At 32.9% G+C, this 14,240-nt stretch overlaps 1 long non-coding RNA gene across 1 annotated transcript; it reads right to left on the bottom strand.

Moving 5' to 3' along the window:
- Window positions 1-8,756: 8,756 nt before the first annotated feature.
- On the bottom strand, window positions 8,757-10,206 carry LOC110925987. Its single transcript, XR_002584903.2, has 4 exons — window positions 9,971-10,206; window positions 9,743-9,889; window positions 8,943-9,056; window positions 8,757-8,838 (listed from the first exon to the last, which is right to left on the bottom strand). It is a non-coding gene; the product is annotated as an uncharacterized LOC110925987 (long non-coding RNA).
- Between the last annotated feature and the right edge of the window lie 4,034 nt (window positions 10,207-14,240).

Raw genomic sequence — 14,240 nt, 5'->3', positions numbered from 1 at the left:
TGCCTAGACAAACCAAGGCATTGATAGAGGAGAATGTTAGTATTCATCTTGACTCCAAATCTAATGAGGAGGAGTTAGAGATTGCAACAAGTGGAGATCAGGAAACTGATCAAGGAAACCTGGTAGAGGAAAATTTGCTTTTCTCAAAAACTTACAGAGGATCATTCTCATAATGATTCAAGGAAGTAAGGAAATCTAGGATGTGAATGAGTTTCACATTTCTAGTGAAGGTGCTTCTGGTGGATATAAGGATCAACCAGACCATTTTACAACAGCAGCAAGCGTGTCTTTTGCTATTAGGTTAGAAGGAACACCTGTTGTTCCAAATTTACCCCTGGAAACACCACCCATCTCAACAGAACAATTTGATAATGTGTTAAACAATGTCATAAGGGCTGTTGCAGATAATTTAAACAAGGAAACCAAGTCTCCTGTTGAAGCCAAGTTAGATATGCTGCTTGAAGAGATCAGAAGTCTGAAGTCTGACATAAAGACTTTATCAGAATCTATTAAAGAAATCAAGAGTCAGACAATGAAAAACACTAAGACCTTGAAAAACATGCAGCAGTCATCAGAACGCTCACTAGAAACTGACAAGTACATAACATAATTCAAAAGGGTCTTTGAAGAGACAGAAATTATATAGACTCAAGTGAAGGAAGCAGTGGAATCAAGGGGAGCTTCTAATTCTGGTGAAATATTGGAAGAGTTTAGCACTTTAAGAACAAGCAACAAAAGCATTACTAATGTTCTTGAAAGGATGATACTGGAATGGCCTGCACACAAGGAAGAAATGAAGACAAGTTTTGAAGAAGTGCATGAAGAAGAAAAGAAAAATGCACAACTTTTGAATGAAGTCTCTCAACTTCTTCTGAACAAGATGCAGCACAATGTTGCCAAACTGGCAAACATAAATGTTCAGGAATTAAGTACATCCATTCCACCAGAAGCTTCAACAAAAGGCACCAGCACTTCTCAGCCAGAACTAGTCACACCAGCCAGCCAGTCAGGGCCTACACCAATGAGTCCCCCTCCTCTAGTTTCAAGAATAGAAATTATTAAGAGGTTTGATACTCTTCCTATTGTTATTTCCAAATTTAGTAGTCTTCTAAAAGATTCAGAAAAGAAGCTAGAACCATAAAAAAGAACCTCATATGGTGAGACAGCTTTTAGTGAATCTTTGAACAGAATAGAGAAAAGAAGATGGGAAGAATCTGCTACTTCTTCCAAAAGACCAAAACTTGTGCAAATAAGGGATTCTACAGGGAGTGTCTCACTAATGCAAGAGATTGACAGAGAAGATATAATGTTCCCTAAGGAAAAGCTTATAGAATTCTATTGGAGTGGGGAAGACAAGCAAGATAGACCACTGAGTCCCATAAGCAGGGCCTGCAGATTGGAAAGGCATGAAAGGGAAAGTATGCAATTCATAGAGTTTATCCAACCAATAGCAAGAATCTTGAAGTTGGATACTTTTGCTACACAAGATGGTATTGTTGGATACCATTAGCAACATAAATACATCTTGATGAGGAGAGATGGAACTGAAGAAGTGATCAAAGATGGAGAACTGGCAGATAGGCTTCATCCTGTTGACAGCACAATGATGAAAAGATCCTTTAACAAAGATAAGGGAAATACAAAGTTTATCAGAAGAGTCCTGCACAGCCTATCAGAAGCTGGAATAAAGCTATTTAAAAGAATAGCTTTGACTGATTTTGACCTCTGCACTAACCATGCATACTGGAGTCATTTTGAAGATCCAAAACTATCAGTTATCTTCAGAGATCATGACAACAAGAAGGCTCTCTTCAGAGTTAAAGAAATATGTAGGTACTCTAATCAGACTCTCAAATATATTATAGACTACATGAACAAGAAGCATGAGCAGCTCAAGCTAAAAGGACATGACAAAGGGGAGTTGAGATCAGAAATTGAAATCAGATGAATGGGTTCAAGCAACAACCTGGTACAAGGAGATATACAAAGAGTGCAACAAAAAGATTGACTACAAGAAAAAGCTGAAAGATGTAGAGATATACCGAATTAACCAATGATTGGACAATATCTTGTTTATGTTACTTGTTTATTTTTAAACAATGTTTTTATCAATCTTTGAATTTCTGTAGTTTGAATTTATCTTATGTTATTTGAGAATGGGTAGTTTATTTTTCTTACAATACTTATGGGGAAATTGTTTGGAAATTATTTGTAAATATTGAAGAAAAATATGATCAATCTGATCATATGTTGAAGATAAAGTCAAGAAGATCAACAAAAAGGAAAATACAAGATAACAGAACAAGAGAAGAAAGAAAGACAAATCTTCAACAAAGATCACAATCTGATCACAGACAAAGAAAGACGATCAGAAGAGACCATTCTAATGAATCTGATGATAAATCTGGTATTTATCATCAGAATCTGGTATCATCTGATGATCATCTCAACAGAGTTCTGGTAAGAAGGCCATCAGAAATTCTGATGAGCCAACTTGTCTAAGAGATAAGGCTCTATCACATTTGTAAAGTAGCAAGTTGACCTTTACGGATTCAAGGAATACGCCAAAAAGCTACTTTATGCAGAGCAAGTGCTTGAATAAACAAATGTTTATTCATGACAAAGACTCTCGATAAATAGAGATGTCACCACTGACGGTTAAATGAGTTAAACCAAGCATTCAATACATAAAACAAAAACCCATTACCCTTTATTACAGAATTCTTTGGGCATTCATTTGTAATAGTCAATAGCTTCACAATCACCTTGTAAACTTTGTTTTCCAAAGTGACAAAAACTTGAAAATTCTGTCAGTTGTGTTTCTTGAAAGTTTGATTTCTAGTTCCGCACATTATTTCCATACTTGTTGAAATCTATTGTCAAATTTAGTCAAAGAGCATCATTATCTAGGATCAACAATTACAATCTTGCCACTAAAGAAAAAATCTAGATCTACAAAATTAATGGTCAGGATAAGTTCATTTTGTTCACAAATACACCCTTGTTTATTCATTAACCACACTATATATATATATATATATCTATATATATATATATATATATATATATATATATATATATATATATATGGGAGCCGCTAGAATGAGAACCACCTCGAGTTGTAAGAACTGCGAGAACTACACCCCACGGAGCGCCGTTCGCCATGATTTTTTTTTACAAGTAGATGTGTATATTATAAACACAGCTGTAAAAAATCATGGCGAACGGCGCTCCGTGGGGTGTAGTTTTTTACACCACAAGTTTCGTGAAAAAAAAAAGAAAAAAGAAAAAAAGTTAAAAAACACCAAACTTGTGGTGTAAAAAACTACACCCCACGGAGCGCCGTTCGCCATGATTTTTTACGGCTGTGTTTATAATACACACATCTACTTGTAAAAAAAAATCATGGAGAACGGCGCTCCGTGGGGTGTAGTTCTCGCGGTTCTTACAACTCGGGGTGGTTCTCATTCTAGCAGCCCCCATATATATATATATATATATATATATATATATATATATATATATATATATATATATATATATATATATATATATATATATATATTTATATATAGTGGGGAGTTCAAACGAGAAGAATTTTTGGTAAGAAGAAAAAAGAATAAGTTTCAACCAATAAGAATGCTTCATTTTACTTAATTTAATATTTGTATTTAATTTTAATGTAAGGGTATATTTGTAAACTTACATAGATCATTAATTTCTGGTCTTCCTCTTTAATAGCTAACTATATTAAATTTGTAACTTATTTTCAATATATATATATATATATATATATATATATATATATATATATATATATATATATATATATATATATATATTTTAAAAAAATAGAAAAGTATATAATTTAAAGTGTAGGACAAATTACTAAGTGTGTAGGATAAATTACGAGTTGTGTATGATAAATTTATTTGTGTAGGCAAAAAAATAATGTAGAGAATAATAGTGTTTATGGGTAATTAATTACTTAAAGATAGTAATAAATTAGATGAAACAAAAACTACTTAATATTTTACAGTTGTACCCTTTGTTCTTTTTCTTCTCAATTAAATTTTCTTCTCAAATGAACATCCCCCTATATATGCATAGTGGAGGGTTGAAATGAGAAGAAAAATTTTGTAAAAATAAAAAGAATAAGTTTTAAACCAATAGAAACCTGTGTATTACATGGGGTTGTACATTAAATTTCTTCTCAAAAAAGAATAAGTTTTAAACCAATAGAAACCCGTGTATTACACGGGGTTGTACATTAAATTTCTTCTCAAATGAACCTTCCCCTATATATATATATATATACTAGGTTAGAAACCCCTGTATTACACGAGGTTGTACATTAAAAACACTATAACACAATTTTTTTACCAAACATCTCATTACCGAAATTACATATTGTTACATGTAATAATGGTAAAATAAAAGGTATAGTAATATATCATAAAATTTAAATGCCTATTTATATAAAATGCAATATACTTTTTTTGAAAAGATTTAAAATGCAATATATAGCTGCCTAAACTCATCAAGAAGCAATCTTTTATAACCCCCATGTATATTTTTTTTTTACTTATAAAGTATGTTTCTAAAAGTACATCTTTGAAAAACAATTAAATAAAATTTAAAAAAAGTATAAAAGTATGGCTCCACATATTTTTCAAGCACCTCATTTGCATTTTCTTAATTATTTTATTAGTCTCAAGTATACCTATAATATTACCGAGTTAAACTATACAACTTTTGGTGTACATTTGACGAGGTTTTATTTTTTTTAAAAGGTGTAGTTGACAAAATTATTTACCAAATGACTTGTTTCAAAAGTATTTATCAAAATGGATTCTTTTATAAAAAAAATAAAGAAATACTAAAAAAATCCCCAATTACCATCCTATCTTCTTCCTTTTTAACTCTGGGGACTCCATAGTTATCGTTATCGCCACCAAATCACTATAACCTTTTGAAAAAAAAAACTCTACATATGTTGTTTTTTTTAACAATGAATATCTTGTTTTTCGTAAGATTTGAACCCAAAATCACATACTTAAGTAGTGAACTAATGATTTTTCAACTAAGAGTGTTACTATAATACTTGCATGCATCATAATACATTGAGATACGCATTTAAAGATATGCATAATTGAATTTAGGTAATTACAACTTATTTATAATTTACTTGTAGTAAATGCATTAATTAAATATAAATGTTGACCACGTTTACAAAATACCTAAATTTTATGAAGAAAAAAAAACATTTGGACTGATTTGAAAATTGTAGTGGTAATAGTGTCTTTGTATATGTTTCAAATTAGGTATCTTCTTCTAAATTCTAGCAATTCACTCCTAAATTCTAGTGATTCAAATTTAAACTTATTCTAAAATTCGGACATTCTAAAAAGTTCAGAAAATATGTAACTAAATATGTAACTGCTACAAGAAATATATAACACTATACATTCATCATATAACACTATATAACACCATATAACACCGTATAACACTATGTAACACCGTATAACACCATGTAACAATATGTAACACTATATAACACTATATAACTCTAAAATAGCACTATATAACACCATATAACACTATATAACACTATACATCCATCATATAACACTATATAACACCAAAAAAACACTATATAACACCATATAACACTATATAACACTATATAAATATATATAACACTATACAGTACTGAACGAGATGACACAAATTCATAGATTAATTCTTAATTTGTATTCCTATAATTAAGGGTGGCGATTATGTAAGGTTATCAATTAATTAAATCAATAAGAAAATTACTTGCTTACCCCTTTGAATTAATTTAGATTTAGGACACTTGTCATCACCACAATATTTCTCACCCTTCTCACACTTTTAGATTAATGTACAGGATCCTTTACATATATATATATATATATATATATATATATATATAGAGAGAGAGAGAGAGAGAAAGGTTAACATACAAAAAGACTTATCATACATCACGTAGGAGACAATAGTAACCGTTGGATCAGAGGTATAATCACTCATGGGACCACATAATCACGCATGGGACCACATAATCACGCATGGGACTATAATCACGCACGTTCTATGATAATAACGCACGTTATATTTTTTGTCATGTATGTTAATGTAGGTTAAGCCCTGAAGTACATTATACTTTCTATATATATATTGTCATGAATAGTAACTTTGACTTTTTGTTTTTTTAGTTTTTAGTTTTGATTATACACTTTGTACTATATATCTTTTTTGAATGATAATGCTTATCTCTACCCTACATTACACCAATTAACTAAATAATTCACCTTGCCTAGATTTGAACCTAGGATCTCCACTCTAAGAGACATGAGCCTTTACCAAGTAGGCTAACCCTACATTGACTTTAACTATAAATAATGTCCGTTTTTAACCCTATAGTTTATAACAATTACCAACTTGCGTGAACGGTAACTTTGGCTTTTTTATAATGTCTATTACACACCTTATACTATAAATAATATACGTTTTACCCTATAGTTTATTTTTTATAACTTAAGTTCGTTTTTTATAAAAATCAAATATGCGGTTCCGTTAAATTTTCTTCTTCGCATCAACTTTGATATGTTTATATTATCGGTAGAGTCGTTTAGAACTTTTCATGTATGACATATATAAAATAATTTGGATTTTCTCTTTTGGTTGCTTTATCGAATACCACTACCGTACCGATATCGTAACGAAACAAAACCAACAAATACCAACTGTATCCCCACCGCGTAACACGGGAAATTTTGCTAGTATTATATATAATAACAAAAAGTAACTTAAGACGCGTGTAGAGGGTTGCAACCGTTAATTTAAGACTAAAACCAACTTGCACCGTTTCAACGTTGTACCATTGAATCATTTCACGTCGGTTAAAAACAGATACACATGCAATTACCATAACTCGCATCAGTTATAAACAAACAAATACGACGCTTCGGTTTATGCGTAACCGCCTTCAAATTTAAAGGTGAAGCGGTGTCATATATTTCTAACTAGGTTAATGCCCGCGTAATACGCGGCTTCAACCAAAATTATATTATTTAATTTGAAATGTAATATTCTGTACAAACGTATACATTGGAAGAAACAAACAGAAAACTATTCAAATCCTGGAAAAAACTTCCTTGTAGACTACATTTGTTGTTTGCTGAATATATTGATTCACTGTCGGGTTGAGACATAGATCGAAACCGACTTAAACTTGAGTTGTTACGTAATAATCCTTGGAAAGAAATAAAATTTCAAGTACTAATAATCATAAACTCAAATTTAGTTACTTTACCCCACTCGTTACATGAGACAGAGGTTCTTTAAAATCAATATATGTATATATAATTATTATAAAATCATGAAGTTATTTAATTACATGTATTATGTATAATAATCGATAATCACTTTTATGATGTGCATGGAGTTCGTGGATATGATACTTTAGATACCCTATATGAAGCTTATCAAACAACTCGCATTGTCTCTATTATCTTAACTCTCATTGGTTGACTGATGAACTCCTTGAGCTACTCTTGTGAAATAAGAAAGGTTTTAAGATTAACCAGTAAGCCATCGGGGCTACTCTGATAAAGGTTCGCACTCTGTTTGCATCTCCATATGTCGCATGAAAGAAACACTCCATTACTTATGGAAAGTTAAATTACAATTAACTAAAATGAGAGAAATAACATTAAAAGAACGCGGTCAATAGTGAAATAGATTAACCAAAAGAGACCAACTTCACAAATGTACGATATAAGAATAAAAAGAGAAAAAACTATAAAAATAATAAAAATTCGTATATTACGTTTTTTAACCTTTTTTCATAAAAATTGATTAAAAAAAGTGCGCGAGAATCGGCTTGGAAGTGAAACCAAAATAAAACCGAACCAAAGACGACCACAGGTCAAACGCGTTGAGTTAACCACCCTAAACGCGTTGAGTTTGAGACCAATGACAATGTGTTAGTATATGTGAACGAAAATAAAACTTGAAGTTCTATTTTTTTGTATACATGCAATTTTGTTGGGATGATATTTGGTTGGTAGCAGGTCTAAAAGATACCAACAGATTGCGTACCAAGGTTGATCCGTTGATGACAACGACAGAAAGTGCAGGTCATGTTTGGTTGGTGTGAGTGTGGTTAACCTTCCTATCCGCACTTTGCACATCCGGTAAAAAGGAAACAAACGACCTGACCAGATGTAGCACCCGAAAACCACATCCCTTTTTATCAAATCATAACTGCAAACCAATTGTTTCAGACCAACTAAAAAATTAAAAAATGATTATAAGTAATAAAAACAATCGTTGTTACACCATGTGCCATAATTAGCCATAGTTAAAAAGTTCTACATGGAAAACAAGCAAAATAAACTTGTTTATCGGCATATCGCGCACAAACGAAAGGACGGAACATCTACATTCCATGGTTATTTCAAATTGCTACAGATACCTATAGTCCTAAAAACCACATCGTCAACAATACTACAAAACTAAACAATTCATACAAATTCATGATATATTCAACATACTTTTTAAAAACTATGCAAAATCAATGAACTCAGAACTGAACTATTCATAGGGTACCTTCCAAAAGCCTCCCCACCAAAACCTATAATCAAACAAACATGATATATTCAGACTTTCTCATTCTTAGTGAAAATAGGCCAACATAGCTTTGTAACATAAAGTCTTTGGACAAACCTTCCTCCAAGACTACGATGTAAGGCCCTTAAAAGCCATGGTTTAGGTTTATGGACCTCGTCCGCCCAGCATGATTGAAATCTAAAGCGCAAAAATGTAAATTTATCATTAAGAAGAAAATATAACCCAACGAACATTCAAAGTCCATCAGTTTAAAAGATATGTAAGTAGAAACAATAAAATACTTGTTGTTTAGTGTTTCTGTTTGGTCCAGGTGTCCGGTTTCCATATATCCTTTTCTGTAAGAGGTCTTTTATATCCCAAAGACATGAGCGGATCCATCCAAGAAAAGAAGATGCCTAAACATAATTATGAAAATATATCATAAACAGTTGCAATAAAGCATGTCATGAAAAGGTGACAATGAACTAATTTAGACACTCGTTTGTTAACGTCGCATGGTTCGTGATGCTAGCGCGTGAACCAGTTACTCCACAGACGGATATTCTATTCAAGATGACCGCATTTACTTTAGTAAGGTCACCAACCAATGTTGAAGTTGCGCGTGTATTGATGTAGTTAACTAAATGAATATAAGCTTAAGAGATGAGCATGATTGTTAAACTAAAACAATGAAAGATTCTATATATCACCAGAAGCAAACAAAAGCACGTTGTACGTTTGACAAAACAATAAAAGGTCATGAATATACAGTTGTTGATGCAACGATAGTAACCAAATAGTAATTACCAATTTGATTAAAAAAACTTCTACATGAAACAGTATCGCATCCTTTCAATACTAACAACTTTCCATTTAATCTCTTACTTTCAAGACAATTTGAATAATCTCTATCTAGGAAGGATATTGGTCCATAAACGAATATGAATTCCAACTATTGATGTAAAACAATTGATAATCCATAACAAAATTACCCCCATTCCTTCCCACAAAACCAAACTGATCTCATTTTTGTAATTTATAGACAATAAATCCCCTAAAAAACAAATAACTAAAAGCGATATTGTATACAAATGCCACTGACCTGCATCCCCGTTCATATGCCACCGTCACAGCTACGGCGATGATTCTTTTCTGGTCAGGTCTGTACAACTACGTGGCAATTATATCTGCCACTTGTGGCGGAACCCTAGACGCCGTAACCACCAGATCCGCTGGTTCCGGTATACCTCTGATCATGGGTGTAATCACAATGAGTCTAACAGAAAAACATAAAAAGTAAGGCTGCACAGCAAAGGACGAAACATCAGACCTGACTTGGGTCGCAGTTCCACCAGAAGCCTGTTCCAACACCTGTTCATCCAGCACCATTTGGATATATTTACTCTATGCTTTTCTGCTGCTGCCCAAATTAAAAAGTAAAAACCGTTTTTTGTAATAACTCATTAAAGAAGTTAATTCATGTAACACCTTGAAAATTCATGTCCAATAATATATCGACACGTGTCATGGACTTAAAACGTGTAAAGGATTGATTTAGAGGGACCGAAGTTGACAAACAAGGAATCTATGTGTGTAAAACAATTCAAAGTGTCAACAATGAATAAGTATATCTTTCAATAACCCTACATGACGTTTATACCCTTAAACGAATAAATCATGGATCATACGAAGCTAATTGTGAAAGAAAGTGAGAGATTGCAAACTACAGGGGTTAAATATGTCAACATGTTTAAATATATCTCTGAGTGACCTTTTAGCAAATCCGAAGATTTGTAATGATTAATTATGCTCATGAGAATAAGTGATAAAAATTTCACAAGGTTTTGATAAAGTATGAGAAAGTTATGACAATATTCGTATAAGAGGGGTTAAAAGCGTCAACGTTGAAATTTAAGACTTTTCGGTGATCTTGTGAATGACCGGGGACTTAACAAAGTTGGTTTATGACTTGGGGTCCTTAAAAGTCAAGTTTGGGGGTTAAAAGTGCAAGAAACCATGGTAAAATCAAGTTTAGAAGGACCAGGGGCCTAAAATGCAATATTTGAAACTTGCTGACCGGACTTGACCCTTGACATGGGCCGCGTAAGGCCAGGCCCAATCCTTACGTGGGCCGCCTGAGTCCCCCAGCATCAGAAAAACTTGGCAGCTGCCTGTACAGCCGGTTTAACCGACTTTAAAGCCTTGTTTTCGATTCTATGGGCTTGTTTGATGGTTTATAAGGACCTAGGGACACTTGGGATGATCAGGAAACATCCATAGGCCTTGTTGGAATGATCTTGGAGCTCTAAGAAACCTATATAAGGGCCATGAGTTCATTTGTTCAAGTGCTCATTCACTTGCAACAATTCAAGCACTCATTTATGGAGGTAGCTGACTTGGGAGAAGATTAAGAAGTGTAGAAAAGATAGCAAGGACCTTAAGTAAGAGTTCTAATCCTTGTTTAGTTCTTTTAATTAGCTTTTAAACCAAAAAGTCAAACCGTCGTAATTAAGATTTGACTTCATCATTAATCTTAAATTGTCCAGTCAAATTTCAAATTGAAAGTACCTATGAGTTGGTAATTATGTGGGTAATAAACCCTTAAAAGGGCACCCTCTGATTCCTACTCTAACTAGGTCAATTGTCGGGTCAAACTTGATATTAAAAAGTCAACGGAAAGCTTAATTTCAAATTAATGCATAATTAGCAATGTAGAAGCTATGCAACCTGTTTTATCATTAATATAACTTGGTAATTAATGTAAGAACATGTCTAAACATGTTCAACCTGACAATTTTCAGTAACCGAAAGTCGCATAAGTGGACTTTTACTTTGACTTTCAGTTCTGACCCATTAGAGCATAGTTTAGGAATTCCTTAGAGCTTTATTAGGACCAAGTTACCTATAAGTATAACCCTCTGAGATTATACAACTTGGTTCATTAGTTATCCGATTCATATGCATGATTCCGTTAAATGCTTAAATGTTGATTATTATGCCCTTTTCACCTTAATATGTGATTTTTGAAAAAGTGAAAGAATAAAAACCTTCACTACTGATTTATAAACTTGTCCCTAAAATTTGACATCAGTTTGAGGTCTAGATTAGGAGTTATGCTCATTAGTGTAAATGAAAAGCTTTCTAGTAATTAAACGGCGTAATTAGCATATAGCCTATCTAAACCCAATTTTTGATACCAAATTTATTACCCACTGATGTAATATATTATTTTGGAATTTTTGGAGATTTTTATTTATTTTTAGGCTGAGCATAACATAGAGTTCTAAGCTTGATTCGGTTATTGCCGGTTTTGCCCTTTTGGGCTATAAAATGAGTTTTACAAATCCTTTTGGTACCAAACCTTTTTCTACTGATCTAATATGATAAATAAAATATTTTGAGCCTTCTGGAATAATAAAAATATCAGCTTTCTATACAAAACCCGGAATTAGCCCAAGATCGCCTTTTTAAGCGTTTTAAACGCATAGTATGTATCAAAACTATTTTAAACATATAAGGTTTGATGCCTACTGATATTTTCAGTAATTTTTTATATTTTAAAAGTAAGCAAAAGTTTTAAACTCAGATTTTCAGTTTTGACCTTTTAGGCTTATGTGAAATTACCAAAATGCCCCTACGGTGCATAGTATGGTTATAATTAATAAATTTCACATATATATGATACCCTACTGTTATAATTTATTAAATTAAGTATATTTACTGATTAAATCAGACCTGTAATTCAGATTACTATTTAAACTCTTTTATAACCTTTAAAATGACCAAAATGCCCTTACGGGGCATAGTTTGAGTTTAAAATCATTTTGGACATAATAGAAGATATCTTACTAATGTCGCAACATATTTAAGGCATATTAACTTAGGAAACTTGTATATGACTCATTTGGTTACTCGTTACGCACCTTTTGCGTTCGGATCGGCATTGTAACTAGTTTGCATATATTAGCCGAAACGGGTCAGACCATATTGTTTTTGTCTCAAAATCCAGAATGTGTTTAAGCTACCCATATTAAACAAGCATACAAGCTTGTCGGGTCAAAACCACATTCTAAACCGGTCTTCGCTGTATCATGCGTTTGAACCGTATCTTCCTTTTGAAAACTAACCGGTCTAAGTCTAGGCTTAATTAAAGACCCGTTAGGATTCTAATGGGTTATTAAAAACCTTCGATCCAGATTAGGAGCCCAGTAAAAGCTACGTGCACTTGCTGTATTTGATTTATACTTTGCTCAGGTAAATACTCTTAACTTATTTTCCCTATACGGGCTTGGGATACGGTACTATAAAAGTACCGCTTGGTCGGGTGTGTAGTCATTTAAATCGGATTGTGATTAATGTATTTACATGACCCGTTTAATATGTATTATTTGGTGTATGGCCTTTGGGGGTTAAATGACCATGTCCCGGATATCCTTCGCATCATTCAAAGAAATGGCCATGACCTAAGCACGGGGTGTAGGCGTACACCTGGCAGTTGCATATGTAAAAACTGGTAGTCCACTTAAAGGAATCAACCTTGTGGGTATTATACCTGTGGCGTGTCAGTTAATCTAGACCGGCCCTACAAACCGGCCCTGATGGACGACAAATAAGTAAAACTGTATACAAGATTATTTTTAAATAATTGTCCCAAGTTATAAAAGATATTTTTGCCTAAGTGCATTCAAATCAATTTTCAAACTCTTTCCAAAATGAGTCAGTTAAGTTGTATTTTCCAGTGTAAACTGACGTATTTTCCAAAAAGGCTATGTGCGGGTACTAGACGAAATAGGCTGGCTACTCCAGGCATCAATAATCAAGTCTCGCAAGCTCTAGATGTCAAAGTCTGTTGAACAGTTGTCCTTTTTATTTGATCCGCCTGTGGATCTGTTTCAACTATCTTGTGATACTTAATATTACAATTTATTCAGTTGAAATAAATCTATCTTTTGCTTCCGCTGTGCATTTATAATTTGTGTTGTTTGACTATGATGATATCAACTACATCACGATACTTCCCACCGGTAATACGTGGAAATATCGGGGTGTGACAATTCAATAGTTCATTCTTCAATTATATTATAAATACATATCTTCCAAGATTATTTTTATGTTTTAGAACACAATTCTTCATTGCAATTGAATAACCACTGCCTTCCAAAGAGATCGACTTGACGTATAATTGAATAAACGAAGCTATAGAGTGGGAACCAAACCTGATATACTTGCGTACAGTGAAAGAGTCATTGATGGGATGTACATGACTTGGAATAATAGACAACTGCAAATGAAACTTGCACTTAGCACAAAACCGGTAAACAGGTTGGTAGCAGGTTAATACGTGTATATGTCAAAAGGTGGAACTTTAATATTGATTGAAATGGGCCAATTTGATCTAAATCACTTCTTGTCCAACTTATATTATAGATAATTAGTTTCTTAAACCTTATTACATTTAATATGCTTAGCATAAGAAATACCTGTGTTTTTATGCTTATCCCAAAATTTACAACAACATTTGAGGTACCACCTACTTCCAGACTTGTACCATTCGCAGCAGCAGTAGGATTTGAGGCAGCAGGGTTTGTGTTCTTTGCACT

The sequence above is a fragment of the Helianthus annuus genome, chromosome 17 (genome assembly GCF_002127325.2).
Source record: "Helianthus annuus cultivar XRQ/B chromosome 17, HanXRQr2.0-SUNRISE, whole genome shotgun sequence".
Lineage (NCBI taxonomy): Eukaryota > Viridiplantae > Streptophyta > Magnoliopsida > Asterales > Asteraceae > Helianthus > Helianthus annuus.
The sequence above is the reverse complement of the archived record's forward strand: the minus strand, read 5'-3'. Positions and strand labels throughout refer to the sequence as shown.